Source organism: Phyllostomus discolor, chromosome 9 (assembly GCF_004126475.2).
Source record: "Phyllostomus discolor isolate MPI-MPIP mPhyDis1 chromosome 9, mPhyDis1.pri.v3, whole genome shotgun sequence".
NCBI classification, from domain to species: Eukaryota; Metazoa; Chordata; class Mammalia; order Chiroptera; family Phyllostomidae; genus Phyllostomus; species Phyllostomus discolor.
Window position 1 is genome coordinate 34,223,475 of NC_040911.2, and position 24,489 is coordinate 34,247,963.

At 37.4% G+C, this 24,489-nt stretch overlaps 1 long non-coding RNA gene across 1 annotated transcript in view; it reads right to left on the minus strand.

Moving 5' to 3' along the window:
* The window catches only part of LOC118496692, a 46,253-nt gene extending 22,261 nt beyond the window's left edge, over positions 1 to 23,992 (minus strand). The window contains exons 1-4 of the long non-coding RNA XR_004899249.1: positions 23,626 to 23,992; positions 12,940 to 13,054; positions 10,595 to 10,728; positions 725 to 915 (exon numbers count right to left, since the gene is read on the minus strand). This is a non-coding gene — a long non-coding RNA (uncharacterized LOC118496692). The remainder of the gene's footprint in view (positions 1 to 724; positions 916 to 10,594; positions 10,729 to 12,939; positions 13,055 to 23,625) is intronic.
* Positions 23,993 to 24,489: the final 497 nt, after the last annotated feature.

Consider the following 24,489-nt stretch of genomic DNA (forward strand, 5'->3'; position numbering starts at 1 on the left):
TTCTCGGTATAGCCACCCAGGGAGAACACACACAAAAAGGCATGTAAACCTTCATCCTGCTCCCCGCGCAGCGGCGTGTCAGCATCTGTCAGGATCCGGGTCCTGAGCTTGGGAGGAGAACATGCAGGTAATGGTCCTGACCTGTCACTTACCTGCTTTGCAATCTTAGCCTTCAGTTTCCCTACCTGTAAAAAAGATGCTGAGCCATGGTTCCCAAACGTGCTGTGTATTACAATCTGTTAGAAAGTTTATGAAAATATAGGTTCCCAGAGGCCACTGCAGGCATGAAGAATCCGAATGACCAAGTGTGGAGGCCTGGAATTTATGTATTTAATAAGCTCCGCCGGTGTTTGTGCATCTGTCTAACCTTTGTCCAGCATTCAGAGGCCTTCCATGAAGTGACTTTGGAGGTTCTGTCCAGAATTAATAATCTAGGGTTCTGGGTAAAATTAGATAGATAGATAGATAGATAGATAGATAGATAGATAGATAGATAGATAAAAAATAAAAAAAAAAATAACACTTATTCCCATTACTGGCATACATCAGACATTTTGTTAATGTAGGCTGATTCATTAATAATAACCATAACAACAGTATCACACATTAAACGTGACAGACATTTTTAAGACATGTTATAATCTCTCCATGATTTGGCCCTTGCCTGACAATTTGTCTCCCTCCCTCCATATCACTCTCCCCCTCATCACAAGGGCATTCTGACCTTCTTTCAGTTCCTTGAATATGCCCAACGCATTCTCGCCTCAAGGTGTTTGTACTAATTATTTTCTCTTCATAGAATGCTTATCTTCTTACTGTTTGTAACACCCCCTTTTTAGTACTTGACTTCAATGTCACTCTTCAGGGAGTTTCACGCTAGTGAGCCTTCCTATTGTATACTTGTAGCCTCAGCTTCTAGAACAGAGACTGACAAAAGGGCAGACTCAAAAATATTGAATGAGCTCATAAATTATACCTATGCCAATGAGAAAAAAATGATGCTTTAGGAAAAAAGTTACTCACCCGGGATCTCCCAAATAATAAATCTCACATTGAGAATAACATTCCCCATCTGTCTTAGAGGCACATGTTCTTAACTACTACATTGTTCTGCTAAGCTAGACTCCTGACCTGTTGCTACCCCTATACAGTCCTCCCATCAAAATCATTCTGCTGGGTAACCTTAAAGAACAACTTTGATATCACTGCACTGACAGCCTTCACTAGCTCTCCATTGCCTGTTGCTTAAAGTGAAAGCTCATCTTTCTAGCATTGTAAGTCCTCCTCATACTGACTTCATCCTACCTGTGAAATATTTTTCCTCTATCCTACAAAATTCTTGTCTTATTGAGGTCAATGTTTGCCATGTTTAAAAACTCTTCTGTTTCTTGCTTTTGATTCCCATCCTTGGAACTCTGGTACTATTTCCTGAGTTCTGAAATTTTGCTCCCACCGGCGTGATACTCATTCATGAGATATTATTCATTAATAGCCAGCTCTGTGCCAGACTTTGCTTGAAATCAGGACCCTCCCCTGAGCCCAGGCACTAGTGAAGGCTGTGTGATGGAACACTCTGGCACACACACCTCTTTGGGTGCAGAGCCCCCAAAGGCACCTCCTGCTCAGCCCTCTCTCCTTCTGAGTGAACTTCTCATTTCAAACATCAGGCTTCCCCTTTGTTCTTGATTTTAAAGTTACATAATTAAATACCCATGGATGTGCTTTAAAATGATTCAGGAAGAGACAAAAATGATCAGGGAATAATGAAACAGGCTTGGCCAAGAGCTCATAGCAAATTGTTGAATCTGGGATGATGGCTAAATGACTGTACCCATTTGTTTTTATAAATAAAAAGCTGAGTATTTTATAAACAAAAAATGAAAATGGTATAAATTCTGGCACAAAGGTCATCTGAACAAGCAGTAATTCTCCTTCTCTACAGCGAAGCTTGTTGCGAGTGAATTGAAAAGAACAGAAGTAAGGCAAGGAAAACTTCTAAGTGCTCTCAGACTTCATCTTGCAGAAACCCACTGCCAGGCTGAGGCAAACTTTAAGAAATATATACTTTTAATGAAGTCCCATTAAACACAGATACTGTGCTGGGCAGCTTTTATGTATTTCTTTTCACATGACTGCTGATTTCCCAAGGCACTTGTGTTCACAGAAGCGCTGCCTTTTCCTGTCGGCCTGCTCCTCCTGCCAAATGCATTCGCTGAGGCCACAAGGCAAAGATTTAGAGAAATTGCTACCATGGAAGCAGAACAGCACTGGATGCCTCAAAGCAGCACTGTGATTTTGAATCCTAAAGAGGGAGCATGCTGATTTACAAAGAGAGAGTTCACTTACATTGTAATTTAGCAAATTATGTTCAGTAATACAAAACAAAAGTTTAGGAGAGGAAAAGAAAAAAATAGTGCATGTTCTTTATTTATTTATTGTTTTGAGAAATATTATTGGTTAGAAATCAATCATTTGTCATACTGTTGGGGCATTCCTCCCCTTGTTTCAAAGAAACTATAAGACTTTGAATACTGAAACAGACACTGTGGCCCCAAATTCTTACTTCTGTGCTCCAGGGAAAGCTAGTCTACTTACCTGTGTCTGCCTTGACAGGAGTCCTTCACATGAGGACTGGCTTTCTCTAGTGACACTGGAGGTACCAGGTGCCTGAGGGCAACTCTGGTGCCTGAATGTTCAAAATGGGAACCCTTTGAGTTGGTCTTGACAGACCTAGGTAGGCCTAGGAGGAATGGAAAATCACCAGGTGGGAAAACTGTACTGTGGGAAACTGTAGCCCGGGAAACTGCCTGCTGACCCTACCCAGGACAAACATGCCCGGCTAAGACTGGGGTCTGAGGTCAGCCTATCTGGCATAATAGGATGGAGCTTTAACTTGAGCTTGACAAGATGTATCACGAACAATGGTCAGCAGAAATGGCACCCAGCAACCAGCTCTAGTCAATCAGACTCTGACACCCCAACCAGTTAACCCTTCGTGGGTTTTTGTGCTTAAAAACCCTGCCCTAAGAAGAACCGAGCTAGTCTTAACCTTCTTTGGTTGGCTCCCCAACCTCCCTAGCTTGGCTCTACTTTCCCTCTTATTCCCTGCTAATAAACCCTGTTCCTTAGCTTGCTGTGTCTGTCTGGTTTCTTGAGTTACTCTGGACTAACTCTTCTAAGAGTTTATATTTCTATTAGTTATAGCTAGATCACTGGGTGACCTGCCTTCCAGTTCTCTGATTACTATTTACTGCACAAACTTGGTCATTTTCCTTACTCTCCTAGGACTTATTTTTCTTATCCACTAAGTGAAGCAAATAGTACCTGTATTATACAGCTATCAAAAAGATTAAATGAACACTATGACAGGCTGCATCACCTCCTGGACACTCTGAAGGCTGGCATTTAGTTATGAGCTACTGTCTTCTTTGGAGACTGAATCTTGTTCCTGATATTCTGTCTCAGCATCTTCTTGCTATTTTTTTGATTTATGCAATTACCTGCTTCCTGAGATTTCTGTTTGCTTCTTAATGACATAGACCTGCATAAACATTCTCTGGTTGCTTAGTGCTAGATTTTCCAGATAGTCTGCTTACCTATCAGACCTTCGTTCATTCATTATTCATTCATTCATTTCACAATTATTTATGTTCCGCTACTTTATGCCATGGAATAAGCTACGCACTATAGATATCAAGATGAAAAATGCATCTCTTACATTAAAGATAAAATTCTATTAATCATTATAGATCAACATTTGACATCAATAAGTTTCCTGTGGAAACTTAAAACAGAAGATAAAAAATTGGGGAATAATTTTAAAAACAAAAGTATCTACTGTCAGGGTGGCTCAGTTGGTTGGAGAATTACCCCATACACCAAAATATTGTGGGTTTGATTCCAGATCAAGGCACATACCTAGGGTGCCTGTGTGGGGGCAACCAATCAGTGTTTGTCTCTCACATCAATGTTTCTCTCTCTCTCTCTCTCTCTCTCTTTTTTCATATGCAAGAGTATAAAACCATACATAGGGAGATTTTCCTTATCCATTGGCTAGGATAGAATTTCCCTCTAGCTTAAAGGTCTTCCATTAGTTATGCCACTTTTTCTAAAATGAAAATTATGCTTAGATATTTTTTAAAGTGTTTCACCTATATCAAATGATTCTTTCTTTCTCCTGACTTCAGGTACCCAAAATATGGTGAATTTTATTATGGCAATGACCCCACACTACCTCTTCACTCCATTCTAAAGGTATAGAATGCCACTTCCAAGACTCTATCCCAAAGATATGTTGCCAATATCATAAAAAATTAATAACCACACAAAGCCATTTTTGTAGCACTATTGGTAATAGCAGATTATAAACAACTAAATTATCACCGATAGGGAACTAGTTGAATAACAGTTGTACATTCACACAATGAAATACTAAGCAGCTATACAGGGAATAAATGGTAGTTTTTATACTTCTAAGGAATGATCACAGGATTTATTACATAGTAAATATATATTTTCAAATTTTAGCGTTTCCAGGAGTTTGTACAGATTTGGTGACAAAATTAAACACTTGATGTCAGCTTGATACTGGTTTCCTAAACATGGCCCAAGTTTCTTCACCTAATATATTGTGGTATGTTTTTTAAAAAATGCTAGATTCCCTTAACTCACTAGCAAGTTAGATGCTTAGAAAGATATCTGAACATTTTTAGACCATTAAGTGATCAGGCTGACCCGTGGCAAACATAAGATGTAACATAAGCATATTTTGTCTCTAGTCTTCAACTTTGCCTTTCTTCGCACAATTTCTGCTTTCCATACAACGTCACCAGACAATGGAGTACCCTGAGGTCCCCATTTAGTGCACTGACTCAATCTCATTCACTGTGCACTAAGTCCACTTAACCATCAAGAGGAAGCTAGATGACTTCCAATATCCACTCTTCACTTAATTATAGAATTTATAGCTGGGCCTATCTTAATGCATCCAAAGATGCATCAGTACATTTTTCACAACCTCTTGTGAGAATGTGGTCATGCAACTAAGTTCTGCCCATTGGAATGTGACTGGATTTTTAGGTGTTGTTTCTGGTTTGAACACTTCAATGGAAGAACCATGCCTACCCCTTGAATGACCCCTTCCCGTGGGCCGTAATGAGGCTGCATTGGCAGGAGCCAGAATATCCATCCCTTTTGGACAGTGAAATCTAAGTTCTGTGTGAGGATGACAGAGCAACAAGATGGAAGGTGTTTGGGTTTCTATTGGTTGTAAAGCCTCCTACCAGCAATGGATGACTGACTCAGACTTTTATGTGAAAAGAATGTACTTCATCTTTTTTAAACCATCTGACAAAGTCAAATTTGTTGCCCCCAATTAGCATTCATCATAATGGCTTACATTTTTGGGAGAAAAGACAAAAATTTAAATACTAAAAATGTTTACAGACTAAGGTTTAAAATAATTTTATATATAAGGTTTAAATAATTTGGAAATCTGTGTTGGTTATAATCTGTTTGTCTCTATAGTCCTAACATGTGTTTGCCCTGGTGCCCATAACCATTGTGGTTTGCTCTCAAAATTCTGCAGTGCTTGAGTGTTGAGCTAAGGAACAATATATCAAAAAGTATTGGTTGAAGCAATTTACTGCTACCAGTTTTAATATCAATTGTATAGTGATGCTGCCAATCAGCAGAAGAGCAAAATGAGATCAGGTATAGACCTTACCCCCAAAATAATTGTCTGAAATGATGAACTTCAAAGTATATGTGGGTAACCTGAGGCCTTAACCATACTTGAAAATTGGAAATGACAGTTATAATATGAGGGGTAAAAAAAGTTTGTGTAATTTTCAGGATGTGAGAAAGCAATTATTTTCCTCAGTCAGAAAAATTACACCAGGTAATTTTTCATCCCTGTTTTTCAAGCTAATAGCTTTCAGGTTGCTTCAACGAGCCACCTAACTTTCAAGATAGCAGGCATAAAAGTATTTTAATATTTTTATACTTAGTAAAGAGTCAAATGCCTGACAACTTTGGGACTCTGAGGAATGCGTGTCTGAAGTATTTTAAGAATATGAATGATTTATGAACAATTCAACTGTGAGCCAGCATTTCTCAAAGTAAGTTTCAGGGATCGCCAGAGTCAGGCTCTCTAGGGCTGTCCTAAGAGGCTGAATGTTTAAGGAGCTCCTCAGGAGATCTGTTTGCACAGAGACGTTAAAGACTGCTGATTAGTTTTGTAAATGTACAAAAGGAAAGGTATGACTACCGTGTTCACTCTAATCATGACACTGATAGCTACCATTTATCAAATATCTATTATGCGTCTGCTTTGCTTGCATTATTTCATTTAATCCTTGTAACACTTCTGAAAGACAGGTGACAATTCCCCATTTTACATATTTGAAAACTTAGAGGTAAAGACTTTAAGTAAGTGGCAGAGTTGGGCTTTGGATCCATATTGAGACTCATTATGATGTATTACACGGACGTGGAAAGTTGCTCATATTTAACTGCAATGGCAATGAAGCTGACATAGTGATTAGATATTTATAAAAGCTCCTTGATCATTGCATTCTCAAGGTCTCTGATGCCTAGGTTGGTGGGTCCTTTCAAAGTTAACAAGAAGTATAAGACATGAATGCTTTTTTAAAGAACTCACAATTTAGATTGAGGATGAAAACATGTAGAGGCTAAAATTAAAACAATATAGAATGGTCCAAGTGCTGGACTTTCGGGGGTAGCCAGGATGTGTCTGATTGGAAGAGTAAGGGGGAGGACGTTCAGGCAGTTAACATCTAAGACAATCAGTTAAATTTTGCAATCCTTCTCCAAACCATATATGTTTAAATAATGAATTCATTTGTCATCCTAATAACTGAGGACTAGAATTATAATCGTAATGTCATATACAGTGGTATATATAAATCTGTGCATAAGAAATCACCTGCCTTCTTTGCTTGACTTTTTGGCATATTTCAAAGGTGAGAGATCACCTATTCTGACTCCATATTTTTCAAGTGAGGGAACTGGGGTTTAAACTGTAAAGTGATGATCCAAGGTCATTCAATTTGTCCACTGCAGTTCAGTGAAACAAAGTTAATTTTTTGCAGGATGGGAATTGGTTTCCAACTCCTGCTTTGCTCTTTCAGAAGAAAAACTACAAGGGGTATGTTTGAAAAGAAAACACATTCTAAAAGCCTTCTAGGAACACTCAGTGGAAATGTGTTATATTTTTATATCACTTCAGATTAGATATTGCTTTGCTGCTACCACTTTGGAGTAACATGGGATTTATAGACAAGGCCAAGGAGGGAGCAGAAACAGCATATCACCGTATATACACCATAAGTCTGTAGCATCTTTATCCTGAACGATTCAATATGCTTTGCAAACATGGTTTAATTAAGCTTCACAGCAGGGGAATCTAAGATGGAAGAAGGCAAGAAGGATTATAAAGAAGAGACATGTAATACTTGGAAAATGAAATAGAGGCAAAGACGATCTTTTTATGATCACTGTCACCTTGTTGATCTCAAAGGCTGGTCAGTTCCCTTCTAGAAACTGGCTATTGGATTAAAGAAAGTAAACTTTTTTTTGCAACTGAGTCATGATATTTTTAAGTTAAAGATATGTTCATCTAAGCCTTAAATCATGTGTTCATCCTTTTAACTGTGAGTAAAACATCTACTGAGCAAGTACATATATAAGGTACTTCACTACATGCTGTGAGTTAAATAAATACATGATGAAAATAGATTAAGTCATGGTCCCTAATAACAGGGAGGCTACAGTCTAGTAGAGCAATCAAAAAATTTATAAAAATCACTATTATTCAAAATATAACATGATAAATGCAATTTTGACACTATGAAAGAATGTTTAAAGATTTCTACCAGATGGAATGATTACCCAAAGAGTGCTAATTTTTGGCTTACTATCAATCAAACTCAAAGATTGAAATTTAGGTATCTGAATATTACGCTATTTTGCTTGCTTATATTACTCTCATTTCAAACATAAGTTAGGTAAAGGTTTAGATGATGTGACAATTAGAACTGTAAATAATACAAGGCTAGGAAGGATAGAAGAAAAATTAGATAATTTGAGATTTAAGGTGATATTAATAATATGGAAAGATGGACTGCATTTAATATGAAGACTATAATAAAAATAAAGTTGAAGTTTTATAACTGAATGCAAAAAGAGATCAATACTATAATTTGTGAAGCTATATTCACAAAGCTCGTTTAGAAAAATCTATAATAATAACAGCAATAAAAACAATAATTAGCATTTACTGAATTTGTACTATGTGTCAGACACTCCACTATATGTTCATATTATTTCTCTTAATCCTCACAATGATCCTATGCAGTGAACACTATCATTGTCCTCATTTTACAGGTGAGAAAACTAAGTGTTGGGTAAGTTAAGTAATTTGTCCATGGTCAATGTGATTACTAAGCCTATATTTGAAGCATGATTTGTTTAAAAGCAGATCAAGACTCCCATCTCCCCCACCCCCCATTAGTTTTTCAGCTGTTATATGTAGGAATGTTTTCTGGGTACTCAGTTACAAAAAAAATAATTGTAAGTAGAATCTGAGCCTCTTATCAAACATTTTGGAGTAAAAGACTAACTACTCACTTACATGTCAATAACATTATGTGGTCATTATTTAAGTAAAAAAGTTGTCAAACTTTACTAAAAATAATTTATTTTGTGTATTGTCAGTTGTTTTCCCAGATGTATTTGCTGAAGAAAATATTTTGTCATTAAAATTTTCAATAAAACAACCCTTGATAAAGTATGTTATATACAGAGAGAGATACAGATATAGATAGGTGTATCTATAGGTATATCTATATCTATAGATAGGTATATAGATATAAATAGATATAGGTGTGTGTATATATGTGTGTATATATACATATACATACATATATGTGTGTGTGTGTATCTATCTATATACATAGATATATAGATATATATCAAGCAAAAGTTTATTTAGAAAGCCACAGAGGGAGAAGTGAACCCCTAGAAGAAGTGAGCCAGCTGGGCTGCCCCTGAGCTCAGGAAAAATGTTCTACACGCAAAATGAGGGCTCTTGGAGTTTAGGAAAAAGAAAGGCAAAGAAAATGCGCCTGGGGGAAGCAGAGAGGGATAAGGCATAGACCTGCTCCAGAAAGAAGAGCAGGCCCTGGGGAAAGAAGGGGGTGGGCAAAGGTGTAGCCATGCTCAAGAGAGAGAAAGAGTATTCCAGAATGTTATAATTTTTAAGTAACCACTAATATTGTTTCTTCCAAGTGATTTTGACATTTTAATTAGTTTGCTTTGCATTTCTAAAACTTTTGACTTACCATCCATTTGTTCTTCTCTCCATGGAAGGATAAACTTTCTCACCAAGCCAACTAAAATCAAAATATGTTTGTATCATTTCCATTAACAAATAAGATTTCTGTTTGTGGTAATAATCATAGAACCAAATATATTTTAAAGTATAATTTAGAAATCATCTCCTTGTAGTAACACAGTCTTATTCTTAACCTTAGTAAAAAACAAACATTTTAAATATTGAACCTAAGTTTCATGTGGATATTCACTTCTCCACAGTAAGTCTTGCATTGCATTCACACTGTTGGGTGCATTTATGCTATATTTATATAAGTGAATGATTGTTTAAATATAACCTTAGAAGACAAGTTCAGAAAATTGATATATTTTATATGACAGCATAATGTGGACTTAAGAAATATTTAATGTTGCCCTGACTAGTGTGGCTCAGTGGGTCGGGCATGTTCCTGAAAACCAAAAGTTCCCAAGTTCGATTCCCAGTCAGGGCACATGCATAGGTTGCAGGCCAGGTCCCTGTTTGGGGCACACAAGAGGCACCCAATTGATGTTTCTCTTTCACATGCATGTTTCTCTCCCTTTCTCTCTCCCTCCCTTCCCCTCTCTCTAAAGAATGCAGATCTGGGTTGAAGGTAGAGCCTACAGAATTCCCTAGTGGCTTGGATATGAGATAAGAGAACAAAACCACAATCAAGCATAAAGAATCAAATACCTAAGTTACAGAGGCCTGAGTATCAGGTAAAAATAAGAAAGAAGAAAGAAAGAGAAAGAGAGAAAGGAAGGAAGGAAGGAAGGAAGGAAGGAAGGAAGGAAGGAAGGAAGGAAGGAAGGGAGGAAGGAAGAAAGGAAGGGGAGAGAGAGAAAGAAAGAAAGAAAGTTAGTTTTGTGTGCAGGGAGCTGTGCCTGAAAGGAACACGTGATTCAGAAAATGAAGACATCACTGGTAATCATAATAACCCAAAGATGGAAAGCCTTCCTTCAATTTTCTGGGTACCACAGAAGCTCCACACCACACTCCCAAGATTTTTACATGGCCTGAGAGGAAGAAATAGTTTAAGTGCATTTTTCTATACCCTGTCGGATAAAACTTGTTCAGGTAATTATGTTTGCACATTTCATAATGGTACATACAGCTTTCAAATTTCTACAACCTGAACACACCTGTGAAACAAGCAGCTCTTCAAAAGCAACACTTAATCCTCGCTTCCAGTTTCTACTCTGGTCAAGTGTAACCACTAACCTGACTTCTCAGATCACAAGTTGGTTTTGCCTTTTTTTATATGGCAGGTACTCTGTGGTTGTAACTCCTTTTGCTCAGCATGTTGCTTGTGAGTTCATCCATATTACTGGTCTTTATTGTGGTTTATTCATTCTCTTTGCTGTGGTCGAGGTCAGCAAACTTTCTAAAACAGACCACACACTAAATAGTTTAGGCTTTGTAGGTCACATTTGGTCTCTGATACATATTCTTTGCTGTTGATTTTACAACCCTTTAAAAATATAAAATCTATTCTTAGCTCAAAGGCCAGTAACTAAATAGGCATTGAACTTGACTTGGCAAGCAGGCTGTAGTCTGCTGACTTCTGCTGTCATATTGAAATGTAAGTATACTATAATATATTTATTTATTCTAATGTTGAAGAGAATTTGGACGTTTTCCAGTTTGGGCTACTGAATCATTCTAGTGCATGTCTTTTAGTGCATATATGTACATATATACTATTTTATTAGATATACAAGGTCTGTTCAGAAAGTGTCAGCTATGTACTATGAAATATAGAGACATTTATTGAATAAGTTGCAAGATAAAAGAAACATTATACATAGGACACTAACACCTCAGTCCCCTTCAAAGTAGGTACCTTGGGACCTTACACAATTCTCCCAATTGCCATCAGCTGCTCCATCATGTTTTCCTGAATCTCATCAACAGTCTGAAATCTCTCCCCTATCAAAGGTGATTTGAGTTTTGGGAAAAGCCAAAAGTCTCACAATGCCAAATCTGGGTTATAGGTGGTCTGAGTCTCCTGGGTGATTTGATGTTTCTCCAAAAACCTGCAAGAGATGTGATGCATGAGCTGGCCCATTGTCATGATAAAGCTGCCAGTTACCAGTTGCCCATAGCTGTGGCCTTCTGAATCATCCAGATAGTTTTCTCCAAGAAATGTGCAAGCTTAACACAAAATATGATGCAGATTCATTGCTCTACTCGCTCAGTCGTTTTGAATGCACTGGTCACACAGTACACATGCTCACTCAAAAGCACCTACTGCCCTTGCTGCTAGTACAGTAAAGTCATCATTGTTCACACATGCCCATTCCAGTCCACTGTCCTTGGCTGCCAGGTTACACTGATGTCATGCGAACCATTCTCACTGTGTTAACAATGGTTGGACTTTTTCCAAACAGACCTCGTATACCTGGGACTGGAATTGCTAAAGCATGCAGTATAGTATATGTGTGTGTTCAATATAAGTAGGTACTGCCAATCAGTTTTTTAAAGAGGTTATACCAATTTACACTGCCAAAACTTGATATTTAAAAAAAATTCTAGTGTATGTGTAGTGGCATCTGTTTTAATGTACATTTTCTTAATGATTAAGCAATTTGAGTGCCTTCTCTTAATTTTATTAGCATATAAATTTATATTTGCAAAAAAGATATATTTACATATAAGTTGAAATAAAGTAAATAAAATATCATAATTATTAAACCCAACTCTGTAAGTTAAGATTATGGGATCATATCATTACAGTGGCTGCTGACCATTTTGGGGACTATGTCTGTCTTTCTCAATTGCGTATTTCCAGTCCCTAGAATAGTACCTACACATAGTACATTCTCAATAAAGTTTTCATTACTATGAGAATATATACTAGGAAGTGTCAGTTATGATGTGTGGCTCCCTCACCATTTATTAGGGAAATGCTTCCACCAACAGTTGCAGGGCATAGCCACCTGATTACAAAGGTAGACTGACTTAAAAACATAACTTCAGTTAATGAATTTTCCTCTCAAATCTGAGCCAGAAAACAGAAAGAATTGCCAGGAAGCAATGAAACCTGTTATCAGAAAGATCATCAAATAAGACTCTGGCTGGGGAGAACTTGACCAAGTAGTATAAGCTCTAGTGGAAGAACAGGGCGTGGAGAGGGAGGAAACTAGAAATCCCCAGAGGAAGGCAGTGGAGTGAGGAGCTGGAAGCAGTCCCATTTGGAGTACCTGAGAAGCAATGGCTGGACACTGGAAGGAAGGTTTTGGAAGTCTAGTAAGTTCTCTAGAGCCAGTCCCAGCAAACTGAGGCCTGTACTTGGTGATTCCTGACCTTACAATTCTGTGGGATTCCACTTAGATTTAAAGTAAATAATCTTTTGTTTGCAGAAAATTAAACAAATTGGTATTCCTTTATGCCCATGAGCCTAGCTGTAATACTATGGTAGTCCATGGGTAAATATTTATCAGTTGATTAATATTTATTCATTAAACCTGAGATCAAGTCATTCGTAAGTATTAGCTGAACAATGCCAATGTCAAGCTAATGAATATGGGAAAATTTAAGACATAACTTTAAGAGCAAAAGGATACAAAGTCACTGCAATTTTTTTGTTTTCTGCAAGTCCTTCCCCTCCTGGCAGTTGGAGGGCACCTCCCATTGCAATGATAATCTGCAGTCCCCTGCAGCGAACACAGCAGCCTACACCTAATCAGAGGCAATCATAAGTAAGATTATTTTGCACCATTTGGCTATAATTAGACCAGCTTTCTTTTTACAGCAATTCATTAGCATGATACTTTGCTTTGAGAACCAACAAACTCAATCTGAATTCCTCCATAAGTACTGGCTGGTTGTGAACCAGAATGAGAACTACTGGTAATAAGAACAAGAAAAAAAAATCCAGAAAACAATATTGCTTGGTTTCCCTTCTCACTCAAATTGCAAACTGCAAAACAGACAAAGGCAACGGTCTGCCTGCACCATTGAACAATAACCTTCCTTCACTCTGCTCCCAAAGGAGAGATGGCTAGCAATTAGACCCTCATGGCATTGCTGGGCTTTCTCATACCATTGCTTTAATCTCAGATTTTTCTATTCCAAGAAGAGAAATATTATATACATGGAATTCCTATGTCCTGTTGTTCACCTGACCATTGTCTCCTGTTGTCTTCGGTGTCTGAGGCATTTATATTTTTAAACTCTTAATAGTATGGCCACACAGGCAGTTTTTGTAGCCATTATCATTTCAATATGGAAAAAGCAGGTATAGTAATAGAAAAGAAATATCTGATTATTTACTGAAATCAGTATTTTGTAAGCATTAAGTAAGCCCTCAAATGAAGGCATATTGTCGGTGCTTAGAGAACTGTGACATATTCCACCTAGACCCCGTCTGAACAGCGGGTTCTAGGGGAGAGATGTCCTATGGCAACATAGTGTGAGCCATGCGTGTAAGTTCCTATGTCAAAAAGTAAAAAGGAACAAACGAGAATAATTTTAATGTTATATTTCACTTGACCCTGTATATCCAAAACATCATTTCAACATATAAAAAGCATACAAAATGTTAATGAAATATTTTGCATTGTTTTAAAAACTATTATGCCTTGGAAATCCAATGTGCACTTTACAGCTCATCTAATCCGCACTGGCCAGGTTTCAAAAGCTCAGTTCCCACTTGTGCCTGGTGGCTGCCGTACGGGGTAGTGCAAGGGCTCCAGGAACAAGCATGAACTATCTGTCCATGCCTGCTTCTTTCGAATTCTGGTAGATTGAGTTAAACAATAATACTACATTACCTTGTAGTCACAAATCATGGTTTCAAATCCACTCTCTGAAGCATATGCTCTGGAGCAAGTTATTTCATCCAAAATAGGAAGATAATGCCTCAATACCATAGATTGTCCCACATTATTTGTGCTCATTTAATTGTATTTGAATCTGAATATTCAGATTGAAGCATGAAAAATTGTTTAGTAGGTGTGGGAGGTAAATTTAATTAATCATGAGTACTTTTGCACACCCATACTAGGGGAAATTAAGTTTTCAGTTTGTTAAATTTTGAAGAGCTAAGAGAAAGACCAGATTAGACAGGGAACAACAGTAGGAATGTGGATGAAGGGAGAGGAGGTACGAATAATAGGCCAACTGGGAAAAGTAAAGTGAAGCGCGATTCCACAGTTGGGCTCTTTGGACAAGGGATTCGGCTGGAAAGGGCTTCAGATGTGTTGAGAGTGGTGAGAAGAATATAAAGAGCATGGACTATGTGATATCACTTAGAGCCAAATTAAGGTGTCATGTTCTTTAATTTTGACATAAAAAAGACATAATGTAGTGGCATTTCAGAGTTACTTCAGCTGAGAGCGGTACATCTAAATCCAGAGCCCACTATTGTCTAAAAATCAGCAAAGAGGACTTTGTCAAATGACATGTGTACCCACAGAGATTTTAGTCACCCCCGCACAACCCAGTCATGTGACCAAATGCAGTAACTCACTCTTCGGAGTTGTCATGCGATGTGCCTTTGGAATGGAAATCCACCGTGTTACTATGTTTGGAGAGTTTTGTTTGCTACTGTAACCCAGAGTTTATTTAGTCTTTGGGTGTCTACTCACTCCTTCCTTCATTCATTTTTATTCACTGAATGTACAGTTGAATGCATAACACGCAGAGTAAATAGCTTAGTATCTAGCACTTAGAGGAATTTTCTTCCCCAAACCTTTGACTTAGGTATTATTTAATGCTCTCTTCTGTTCTTTCTCCTAATTCCCACCTCCAGGAATTTTTAGGATACATAATCTTATGTTGTAGCTAGGTCTCTTCTTGTAATATCAGAAAGTTCTAATACCTGTGTCCTGTATAATAAAACCTCATTAATTACAATCTTACAAAATCAAAATGTGTATGAATGAAGACTTGGCCTCAACCACCATTAACACTTATTGTATATATTAAGTGCACACAAATTCAAATTATAGGTTTAATTATACAATTGTAATCTATTTAAGTATTTTGGTTATATCATATTTTATATAATTGACTCATTCATAAATAATCCTCTTGTCTATACTAAATTAAAAATAGAAGTACCTCTATTTTTCCAGTATTCATTAGCCATTAATTGTATGCATGTAACTCAGGGTCAGAAAATGAAACTCAATTTATAAATATCTATAAATGTGATATTCAATTCATTTAGGCCAGTCCACTTTGCAACTGTGTTGCTAGTGAAATTTAATCTCTTCTGAAATTTTTTGCTTCATGCAACATGGGTACAAAATAAATCTAAAAATCCTCTGAAACGTGCAATAAGTTGACCAGTGAAATCCCCACACACTGAAGGCATAGTGTCTTTCATGTACAGAATGCCCATAAGTCTAGAGTTGAGGGTCTTACGCCTGAGGTCTTTTGATTTTTGTTTTTATAGCCATAATGCCCTATAGAAGAAACAAAAAAAAACAAAAAACAAAATGAGAAATTAAACAAACTGTGTAGTTAGCGCTTTAATGTCTGTGCTAACCAAGAAACTGTCCCTAACCTGAAATTCTGTTCCTTAAAGGTAGGCCTTATACGTAGACTATAGTCAATAGTTAACATACCCATCTTCTTGCTCTTGCTCATAGGTTACTTAGATGCTCCTCTTTCTTTTGCTTCATGAAAAATACCTCAGTACACATTTTCACATATTCCATTAGTCATGTCATTTATTTTCAACTATCGATGTTTCTTCCAGTACAATGGGTCAGTATTATTGTTATTGTAGTTATTATTATTATTATTTACTTTGAGATTTTCTGTCACTTTTATTTTTTCCTTTTTATTAACTTTATTGGAGTGACATTAGTTAATAAAATTATAGAGGTTTCAGGTGTGCAATTCTATAATACGTCATCTGCGTATCATATTGTGTGTTTACTGCCCCAAGTCAAGTCTCCCTCCACCACCATTTTACCCTCCTATTCCCTCTTCCAACTCCCTCCACCACCCCCCTTGATGAGTCAGTAATATAATTGCTTTTCTGCTTATGTGTCCTGTTCATGAGGTCTATAAAAATCACTTTTCATCAAGAGGTCTGCTACTTGGCTGTGCTGAGAGATCTCCAGGGTTATGTAGCATTTGCAGGATTTTATTGCTTCTTTTGCTTCTGCTGTGGTTTAATGAGTTACATTTTCCAAGTTCATTCTCCTCTCACCTAAGGTATACACTATTAAATTATCTCATTTTAATTACCTTGTTCCTATTTTCATCACATTGCCATAATTTCTCTTCATGCCCAATTTGTTAGCTACTTTAATGGGATGGGAAAAAAAGCATGCCCTGGTCTTTCAATCCTGTCCTGAGCATCAGAATCGAACGGGTCATGGCAAATTGCTAATGAAGACCAGCTGATGACAAGATGCTTAATTATGAGTTTGGGAGTTGGAAAAAATGGTGAAAAAAATCAATAACTTTAATATTTTACAGTGGTAGAATGATTTTATCATTTGAGGAAGTTTTCATTATAGGTGGAGAATGACAACCAGAAAGTCTTCAGGGAGCTGTTTTTACGTGTCTGTGACATTTTCAACCCAGAGAATATTGTCTTAAGCCTTATCCCTATGCTAATCTGTTACTACATAGTTATAATTTTGATATTTTATTTCTGACAAGTTAACAAGTAATTTAAGCTATTTTAATGTGATAAATTTGCATCATTTCTCTTATATACACATAAATATTCTGTCTATTGTTATTTCCCTCTTGTCTGTTACTCTGGGGTTTTTTCTCATTAATATATTCATAGTTCTGACTCCTAAGAATTATGTTTTTTCTTTTGAACAGAAACAGATAAAATAAAATAAAAAATAAAATATTTTTCCTATTATGTTGTAACCTTTATCAAAATATGTCTGTAAAAAGTAATTCTGAAGATATGGAAAAAGCAAATGTTGTGAATCTGACAGACGTGGGTGAAAGTTTTGTCCCAGAATCTGCTACCTGTGTGACGATGCTGACTTGTTCTTATTCATGCAGGCCTCAACTTTCTTGTCTGTGCAATGAGGATTGGCCCTGCTAGGCACAGCTGCCCTTCCCTGCTTGAAAATCTAGGTGCCCCAAACACTAAGCTGCTCTGAGAGTTCTCCATACAAACTGTGTTCCTTTTCACATCTGTGCCTTTCGACATTCTCTTCCCCTCTCTCCACCATGTCACCTGGCTCAGTCCCAAACTCTCAGGGCTCAACGAGCTCCTCCTGCAGGATCCATACGTATACCTGTATGTATGCTGGTGGCACCAAATAGGTTGAGAGTGCCTCCTCTCTGTGTTCCCACAGCTCCAGCACCATCATCATCATGATACTGAGCACAGCACATTAAAAATGTGTTCATGCGTTTGTACCCCAGAACAGACTGAAAGCCCCTTGGGGGCTGAGACCACCTGTCTCTCGTTCATCACTTTACCCTCTTTGTTCAGCACAGTGCCCATCACAAAGAAGGCACTCTATGCTTGGTAAAAACACTTCTCTCCTCCCTGTCAGGGCTCCCAAATCTCCCTAGAACCGTGTAAATGTGTTAAAAATATTCACCTGTGGTTGAGAGGCCCTCGTGGTGGTGTGTTTCTGATTTCTAGGGCCCACTGTAATCATTATGCCCCACAAGTTTTATTTCTATTTAGTCTATCTTCTTATCTATACAGTGAGATCCTTGAAAGCAAGAATTCCACCTTATTTATCCTGATATCCCAGGAGCCTTATCTCAGACCTGGCAGAATGGGCACTCAGCAAATGCAAATGAATTGGAAATGAATAATTATTTTCATAATAATTATTACCAGCTATCCATTTAAGAGAAGTTAAACCATTTCTGGTTTGTGAATATTGAACAATAGTTCATTGATAAAGCTATTAAATTGTCTATTTATATATTAATGACATTTCTATATACATGATAAATCCACTGAATTTTAAAAGTTCTTTTTTTTCCTGTGAAAACAAAGTGTAGTTTTTGATTAAATGTTAAAAATATTTTCATCTATCTCTAAGCCATTTCTGTTTAAATGCTGTCTGGAGGCAGCATTTAAAGTTATGAAAGGAACCGCAGATATACTTGCGAAGATTAACTTCCAACTCAATGATCCATCGTGAGGTCTTATTGCTCAACATAATAATAGACTCTATCTTATTGGGTCATTTATTAAAGTCATACCACTTAATTTGGTGCAAAGCCATTTGTAGTTATTACTCAACCTCAGCCAGACCTTCTGCGTGTTCTTCATTCCTCTTATTCACCCCTACTTAACTCTGTAGCTTATTCTGTACAGCAGGTAATCTGAACAGTCTTCATTCATTTCCAATCCATAACTGCAGCTCAGAGCATCATGCTCAGGTGACTCGGCCTCCTACTTCAGTGATAAAATCAGTAGCAGCTAGTGTGGGTTTCCACCACTTGCACAGCTCTCTGACTCCACATGTTGTCACTCCCACTCACTCTTGCTCTGTCTCTCCCCCACTCTTTCTCCCCCGATAAAGCTACCCTTCTATCTTTCTTCTTTCCCGACAACTTTTCTAACAAACTTCCTGTTTCATCACATACATAGTTCTTAGACTCCCTCCTCATTGAGAAGGTCACCACAGCCCACTTTGCTGGAATATATGATTATCTTTTTTAAAAATTTTACATACAATTCAGCTTTTCCTTTGCCTGCCTATGACACCAAATATGCCTTGGCGGCCTTTATCAAATTCCCCCTCCATGATTTTTGCTACTATCCCACCCTCACATTCAACTTGTACCCACACGGTGCAATCCAAATAAAAATGGTATACTTCCCTCACAAATGCAGTTTCGAGTCTGACATGCCCACTAGCTGTCCTTTCTATGCTTACATACTTCGTGCATAAAATTTCTGAAGGAATTAGTGCTGGGATTATTTGATGGGACTGGTTATCCACTTCTAGAAAATTGTCCTTGCTTCAAAGACTCTTCCTGCTCTCTCTCCTTCTATGGTTTTTGTTGGTTTGTTTTGTTTCGTTTTGTTTTGCTTCTGTTGATCTCCACATTTAGCTTGTGGGAGATTTCAAAAGAATGTTTTTATTTTTCCTTAAGAGATTCAAAGTTCCGCTCTTTTCCATTCTAACTAGTATAAGTAGTGGTTCAAGAAAGGCAGTTAACCATACACCAGCTGGTAATCAAACACCAGCCCATATCAAGCAGATCTGGCTTGGGCTCTTTGCTCCCGTGGGGTAATTTTATTCTTTCCTTTGACTCCAATTATCACTTTTGTTTTAATCATTCCTGTATTGTCCACTCCAAATCTGACCTCACTTTCTTTTAAATTAACCTCTAAGTACACATAAGAGATTATTGTTAATACAGGAGTTCTTTAAATGCCTATTAGAGGATTGATGAGTGTATCTATGGTTTACTGACAAAAGCAAATATAATACATTTTAGAATGGAGCAATGTTATCCATAAATTTAATCTGGTTCTTATTTTTATTCAAGAGCTTTAAGTGTGCAACCAAGCATTCACAAAATCTTTTTCAAACAACTGTCTTACCTCTTTGTAGGAATCCCTTAGATGCACTTAAAGTGTGTGGGCTAGCTGTACAACTGGTGTCCGAGCTGATCCAAGACCTGGGAAAGTACCTCTCTTGAACACTACCCACATTAGTTAAGACTGAAAAGAACAGAATTTTGGATCTCTTAAGAAAAAAAAAAGAAACATTCTTTTTCTTTTGATACCTACCACAAAGCTTTCCTTAATCATTAAACCAGGAGAAAATTTCATTATGATAACCTTACTTCAAGATTGCTGATTCATTACTTTGTGTGAAATTAATCATCTATATTTTATTCTTTACAGAAAAAAGTAAGCTCATTGCCTGTGTCTAGGTGAAGAGAGTGAGTACATAATAATAACAACATCAATGACTACTACTATGGTAATTTATTAAATGCTATATGAAAGCACAATACAGAGAACTTCATACATTTTCTTATTTAATCCTCACAATAATCCAATGAGGTTGATACTATTGTTACCCCCATTTGACAAATAAAGAAACTGAGGTTTAGGGACTACCAACAACTTGTTGAAAGTCATATAGCTAGTAAGTTGCAAAGCCAGGAACTGAGTTCACACCCAATCCCAAAACTGACCTTCTTATTTAGCACAGTGTAAAGAACACAGAATCGTGTGTCTAAGCAGGCTCTCACCTCAGCTCTGCCCGGATCTAGCTGATGCAGGCACCGGCCCACATCGTTATGGACACCGACCCGTGTCCAAGTCATTATGGATGAAATGAGACACTCACACAGACTACCAAGTTCAGTGGAAGAAAAGGGACAGCATGGCTTTTCTCTCAAGGGGAGCAAAGGCCACGGCCTCCAATATGATAGGCCTTTATTTCTATCCCTGGGCACCTTACATGATGGTCCTCATTTACTATGCACAGGTTCACTTTAGGTGGTTACGTTTTACAGGAAACAAAGGAGAGGATGCTGGTACTCACATCGCAGAAGAGGGATATTTGCAAATGAAAAGGCAAAAGTGGTTGAACCGGGTTACACTCATCCTTGGAAGATTTAGCATGGATTTTAGGAAGTTACTTTGCAATGAATGTCCTCAATACAGGGTGAGGGAGATTTTAGCAAAAAGCAAGACTCAAAGTGGCCTAGGCACATTGCAGGCCTGATTCCCCATGAGAGAACCTATCCGTGGGTGTGGGTCCTGTGCATCTCCTAGTGGGAGCTGGGCCCACGCCACACAGAATGGTCTCCTACATCTAGCTATTCCAAACACATAATTAGAGTACTAAGTAAGGTCCTAGATAGCTCCAAGTATGTTCCACTTCTTGTTGTATTTCAACTTTAATTCTTCTGCTCTACATAGTCAAAGAGTAGGGTATTAGGTTACTGTCAATAGCACAGATGTTTTATAAAGAAGAGCTCCTGGCTGGCATAGCTTAATGGATTGAGCGCGGGCTGCAAACCAAAGCATCGCAGGTTCAATTCGCAGTCGGGGCACAGGCCTGGGTTGCAGGCCATGGCCCCCAGCAAATGCACATTGATTTTTCTCTCTCTCTCTTTCTCCCTCCCTTCCCTCTCTAAAAATAACTGAATAAAATCTTTAAAAAAAGAAAAGATGATTAACCTCAAAGTGGGAAATTGATATATTTATGTTCTTATTATATTTCAATCACTTGTGATTCCACTATGTCCTAAGGATTATAATAAGCATGAGATGTACAATAGTCACCAAAGCAGGTATGACCTTGCACACATATAATTTGCCTTCTACTCTATCTTACATTAAAATTGAAAACCATGGTCCCTATTCTTGTTGGTTTAGTAATATTATAACCATTGGCTACAACAATCTTTTCTAGATTATGCATGCTAAGGATTTTCCCAAAATTTCAGGTTAGGGTTTCTCACCATTTCATCAAAATATGCAAGCCAAACCAGGGCTCTGGCACCAGAGCTCTGGACCATGTCTTTCTGGAGCAGTATTAACATAATTTCTCTTATTTTGTAGGGAAGAGTAATTTTCCTTCTCTTTGCCTCACTATCTCAGTTTAATGATACCTTTGGTGTCCTTGGGAAGCTTTATAATGATGCATTCCCTACACAAATGATTAAAAATTATTAAGAGCCTGAAAATACACGTCGCATAGTAAGTTTATTCCTACCAAACAAATTAAAGCACTTTGAAGGAAAGTAATTTTGCAGCTGTAATGTGTTTTTATTTCTCTTTCCTCAAAAATTGCTTATGTTAAAAAACTATTTATAATATGCATGAAAATCATCTAAATTTACTAGATACAACTTTTTTTCATTTTCATTATAACAGAGGGAAGATGCATGTAATACTTGCTCTGTAAGGAAAATAATATAAACTCCAAAATTGTTATTTTATAAAATATAAAATTATTAAACTTATCACACTCAAACTAACATTAAGAGCAATGTGGAATAGCTTTTTAAAAAGCCATAGTTTATTTTTTAACTCATTACAAAGCTAAAAGAAAGGTAAATGATGGAATGAAGAATTTTGAAGAGAGGAATTCCATAGCTGCTTTTATCCCTCAGAGCAATGGAGGAAAGAGAGATAAGGTGAAATCACCCCAAATTTACGAAGTTTTACTAACAATGTATAGGCAGGAAAGAGAGATTAGAATAGTGAGAAGCCCTGAGCACCCACCTCCTCATTTCTTTTCATGGGACTGCGCTGAGCCCTCTGGGGCACATGAAAGCTTACTCTGCCTTGGACTGAGTAGAGTTGGAATGCTGAGAGAGACCCTCCTGAGCCCGGGAGACGGGTGGGGTCTACACTCAGCCATGCGGGGCCAAGGCCTGCTGAAGGCTGTGGAGGGGCAGAAGCTTTGAGCCTCCCCACCCTCTTTATCAAGGGCATTGCACAGACTTGCTGCAGGCTGGGGCAGATAACAGATGTGCAGAATCTTTCAAGGTGCAAAAAGCTCTCCTGTGGTTACGGTTGCAGCTCCAATCTCAGTTCATATTTTTTACCCATATTTCCTGTCAGTAAGGGGGAACTATTGTATTTTCTATTATTTTGTTTCTCCTTCATTTTTACTATTGTCTTTCAACCATCTCTTACCTATTCTCTCTTTTTCTGTGTCTAATGTGTTGTTAAATCAATCCCTTAATCCATTGAGATTTTAGTTATTGTATTTTTTAATCCTAAAATTGCCATCAGATTATTTTTATAATTTTTAGTTCTCTGCCAAGTTCTCACTATTGTCTAAGGTTTCTTTAAGAGTCTATGTTTGATAAACCCCATTTTTAGGATTTGCAATATTTCTATTATCTGTTATTTATCATAGTTTTTATTACATTGTCTTGTCTCCTTTACTGTTTGATATGAACATCTATGTGAAAAGCTATAAAATAATGTGAAGTTTAGGATAATGTTATCTTTATCTAAGAAGATTTATATTTGCTCCTTGCAGACTTTTTGGGCCACTAGCCATCACAGATCATTTTAACCCACCTATAGGAATTAATATTATTTGAAATTGGGCATTACGAATTTAACATTGACGTGCTTCTCACTCATACTTAGCAATAAGGTGCTGTCTTCAGAGTCTCAATCCAAAGTCCTGTACATTGACCCAAGTTCCCCGTCCTGGGAAGACACTGATGTGTACTATTTATTTTCCACCCAAGAAAGTTTTAAAATTTCTGCCCAGCTCCCCAGTATCACAGATGTTCCTTCTGGCATTAGCAGAAACTCCTTGCAAAAAAAAGCTATCCCACACATCTGGCTCACTTACCTAGTTTTCCTTCTTCTAAAGGGCTGAAGACCTGTAATTTTTCATGCATTGTTAGTTCTCTCATCCATTCTAACAGATGATTTTTATATCTTGTCCATTTTTTCTTGAGCCCTCCAGGATTTTTCTGCAATACATTCCAAAAACAGAAACTCTATACTCCATTTGTAAAATCAACTTAAGCCGTATTAAAAACATAAAAACAAATAATCATCAATGGATTCTCAATACCTTTATAATAACATCCAAATATGCTCTAATGTACCACAAGAGACCTGGTCGTGGTCTATTTCTTCAGACTTAATGAATCTTTCTTTAACTCACTGACTCCCACAGGGTCAGCCTCTCTGCTCCTCATACGCACCAAACAACTTTCTGCCTCTCGGACTTTGATTTATTGTTTATCTTGCAATCCTGTCACCAGAGCTTTACACAGCATTGACTCCTGCACTTCCTTATCTTTGTTCAAATACCACCTCCTCAAAATAGCCTCATCTGTCCACCCAACTAATGAAGAACATCCTCCGTCAGTTATTCTCTGTTGCAACAACACCCACTTGATTTGATATATAGTTTTCATCACAGCCTGTAATCATCTGTATTTTCATGAGGATTTTATTATTTTAAAGACAGAACTTTCTGAGTCACCACTACTACTTCTTTACCACAGTGAAGAATGCCTGGCACATAGTAGTACTTGTTGAATATTTATTTAAACAAATGAATTTGGGCCCATGACTATAAGCAAATTTATTAACTTCTTTGACCCTCAGAATTTCACATTTTACTTTTAAGTGGGGGTGATCAAAATAATAATGCTTAGCAACTAGTTAATTTCATAATAAATATGAAAATATCTAACACCTA